At 41.0% G+C, this 3,724-nt stretch overlaps 1 non-coding gene across 1 annotated transcript; it reads right to left on the reverse strand.

Moving 5' to 3' along the window:
• Window positions 1-321: 321 nt before the first annotated feature.
• Window positions 322-426, reverse strand: LOC116125940. The gene has a single exon (XR_004127410.1). It is a non-coding gene; the product is annotated as a small nucleolar RNA R71 (small nucleolar RNA).
• Window positions 427-3,724: the final 3,298 nt, after the last annotated feature.

Raw genomic sequence — 3,724 nt, forward strand, 5'->3', positions numbered from 1 at the left:
GTTATTCAAGTATCAGGAGACCACCCGTTCAAGCGAACAATTTCGAGATTAAGCCAGCAATTATTGGAATGATTCAGCAGTCAATCCAATTCGCTGGGTTACCAAATGAGATCCCAACCTGCATATCGCAAATTTCCTCGAGTTATGCAACACTCAAGCATAATGGGGTATCCGAGGATGCAATCAACTAAGCGTTTTCCCATTCTCTCTACAGGATAAAGCTAAGGCTTGGTTGATTTCATTGCCATCTGGGAGCATCACGACATGGAATAGTTGGCTCAAGCGTTCCTCACTAAGTACTTTCCACCTGCCAAGTCGGCCAAATTGAGGAGTGAGATTACCAACTTTTATCAACAGATTCAGAGTCATTGTCGAAGCATGGGAAAGGTTTAAGAATCTTCTACGGAGGTACCCACATCATGGTATACCAATCTGGTCACAATGCAAACTTTCTACCAAGGTTTGCTACCAAACATTCAAGCCATGATTGATGCTGCAAGTGGGGAGCATTGAACACCAAAACACCAGAAGAAGCATACATCTGATCGAGGTGATGGCGAACAACAACTATATGAGGACTCCAAAGAAATTCAGCAAGGAGATCAGCAGGAGTGCACGAAGTCGACAGTTACACACATTGGCTGCTCAACTTACGAACATCCAGAACAATTAGGTAATGTATTGAAAATTAATGCATTGAATCGTCATCTCTAACATGTGACTTGTGCAGGAAATCATGCGTCAAGCGATTGCCAGAGGGAAACCAGTTTGCTCAACATGAACAAGCCAACTACGTCACACATTTCCAAAGGGCAAGGGAATCCATATTCCATACGTTAATCCAGCATGGAGGAAACACCCCAATTTTTCATGGAGCAATAACAAGAGCAAAAACACGCCCTGTTTTTCAACCTCAAGAGCAAAAATCAAACTTGGAAAATTCATTAACCAAGTTCATTGAGAGACAACAAGCAAAGGTTTGAGAAGACCGACGTCCTGGTTCAAAACCAATCTGCATCTATAAGGAACCTAGAGACTCAAATTGGGCATTTCACAACATATTGGCGGAAAGAGGTCAGGGGTTTTACCGAGTGATATGGAGAAACCCAAGGAACAGCACATGCAATCACCCTGAGGAGTGGAAAAAATTTGGAAAATTCGCAATGGTAAAACAGAGATAGAACAAAACCTGAGGGATCAGAAACGATCGCCGCGAGATGGAGATTAGGGCCGCGGCGAGCGTGAGCAGGAGAACTACCCATCAGAAAAAAGGACATCGCCGCGGGATGAAACTGGTCACCGCAGCGATCGTGAAAATATTCAAAATTCTTCAGGATCATCCTACGATCGCCGCGGCGATGAATCTGGTGGCCGCGGCGACCGTACAAATAGCAGAAAACTCCTTTGAGCCAGGCAACCTTGCCGTACCCACACGGTTGAAGAATCAGAAGCTCGACAAGCAATTCGGTAAGTTCATTGACATGTTTCGTAGTTTACATATTAATATTCCTTTTGTTGATATGCTTGAACAATGCCGAAGATATGCGAAATTTTTGAAGGAGATCCTCACGTACAGAGAATTCGAGGAACACGAGAAAGTCATGCTGACAGAGGAATGCAGCGCGCTGATTCAAAAGAACTACCACCTAAACTACGAGATCCAGGGTTTTACTATCCCTTGTATTATTGTTAGTTGTATTTTGATAAAGTGCTGTGGCGATTTAGGGGCTAGTATTACTTAATGCCGTTTTCCATTTACAGGAAACTTGGATTGGTAGAGTTAAGCCAACCACTGTGTCTCTCCAATTAGCTGATCGATCGTCACATATCCTAGGGGGTAGTCGAAGACGTCTTGATTAAGGTAGATAAACTGATATTCCCCGTAGATTTCATAATGCTAGATATGGAGAAGATAGGAAATACCTTTATTTTAGGGCGACCTTTTCGGCCACGGGTAGAACATTGATAGATGTCCACCAAGGAATGGATCTTAAGGTAGAGGATGAGCAAGTAGAATTTGATTTATTCAAATCTATGAACGCCCTCTGATTTAGATTCATGCTTTAGATTGATGTTCTCGACACCGTAGTGGAGCAGAATTTGAAGAGAATTACCCAATCTGCCTTTAGAGATTGTTTGATAATTCTAGAGACCAAGAGGATGAGTTTGTTAGTGAAGAGTTAAGTGAGTGTCTAAGATACTTAAGCTTTACCACCCTTAGGTCGTCCCGAGGGTAAATTGATCAAGAAATTGGAGCTGTGGATCTCAGTCAACTTTACCAATCACGAAGGCACCTACACTTGAGCTCAACACTACCATCTCATTTAAGGTATGCATTTTTAGAAGAGGATTGTAACCCCCCACATGAGGTATGTAGTTATTGTTTCCTCTTTCGCTCTTATTGTAGTTGGTTTTGGTAATATTGTTTGATTGAGTGTTGTGTCGAATGCTTGCCCTGAAATTGGTTGAAAATAGAAGAAGTTTAGTGTTTCAGTCTTCACCGGGCGAAGAAGAATCTTCACCGGCGAAGGGTGTTGAAGCCACGGGGAAGCTGCTGAACAGTTTCGCCGCGGCGACGCCGATAAATGTTTGTTAGTTTTAGATATTTTTCTCCTAAGAGCTATTTGACCATTCACCCCTAATTAGCAGGAAAAGTGGGGAGTATTGTAAGGATTTTTCATGGAGAATATGTTGATATGGGGGTGAGTTTGTAATGAATCAAAGGATATAGATGAATTCCCAAGAAGAGTAAGGCAAATGGAATGCTTTGGTATAATTTCATTAAAAGAATTAAGAGTTAGCAAACCCCTCATTCTTCTTCTAAAAAACGCAGCTCTCCATTCTTGTTCCTCTCAACTTCTCTTTTCTTTTGATCAAGGAGTTCCAAGGGGTTTTTGAGTGATTGGGGTAGAAAATCAACCTAAGGCTTCCTAAGGTAAGGATTCTTACTTTGGTTGTGTAACTTTGTGAGTTTTAGCTTATATTGAAGTTAAGGGTTTTTTGTTCTTTTGGTTAGAGTAGAAAAAAAGTCAAGCAACCAAGTGAAAGGAAGAGTTGGTGAAGTCTCTCCATAACAAGGTAATGTAACCCCAACCCAAGTTGAGAATTAAGAATTTTCTTGATTAGGGTTTTGATAGAAATGATGTATGTATGTATATCCATGTATGGAGTTTAAATAGAGATTCCTATGCCTTGTGATTGTTCATATCTTGCAAATATGAGGAATGAGTTGTGGGTTGGAAAGGTATTTGAGATGGAATTGAAGGGTGTCATGGATCCCTTTTGGAAGTGCTTTCTTTGACGTTTTATGGTTATGTGAAGGGGTTTTTCCCCATTTGGATGGTTAGAGAAAGACTTAGAATCATTGCTATAGTAGAGTTTTATGATGCACTTGAGTTGTTTGATGAAATGCCTAGTAGAGGTTTGAGTATGAGTAGTGACCTTAATTCTTGAACATTGCATGTTGGCATTTCATAGTGCATTAGTATGATGAACCATCCATAGGCACTAATTGTGCATTGAAAGTGACCTAAGAAAGTGTAGGAAAATTTTGTATCATCACCCCTGAGTAGGAGCTTGTGGGTACAACTACTCTAGGTAGGGAGAATTGAAAAAATGTTAGAATAGAGTGATTAGAAGAGTAGTATATTTGGTTGATGCTTTGTGATCATCACCCGACAGTTGTGGGAATCGGGTTGATGCTTTGTGATCATCACCCGAATAC

This window comes from Pistacia vera, unplaced genomic scaffold (assembly GCF_008641045.1).
Source record: "Pistacia vera cultivar Batoury unplaced genomic scaffold, PisVer_v2 Contig173, whole genome shotgun sequence".
Taxonomy (NCBI): Eukaryota; Viridiplantae; Streptophyta; class Magnoliopsida; order Sapindales; family Anacardiaceae; genus Pistacia; species Pistacia vera.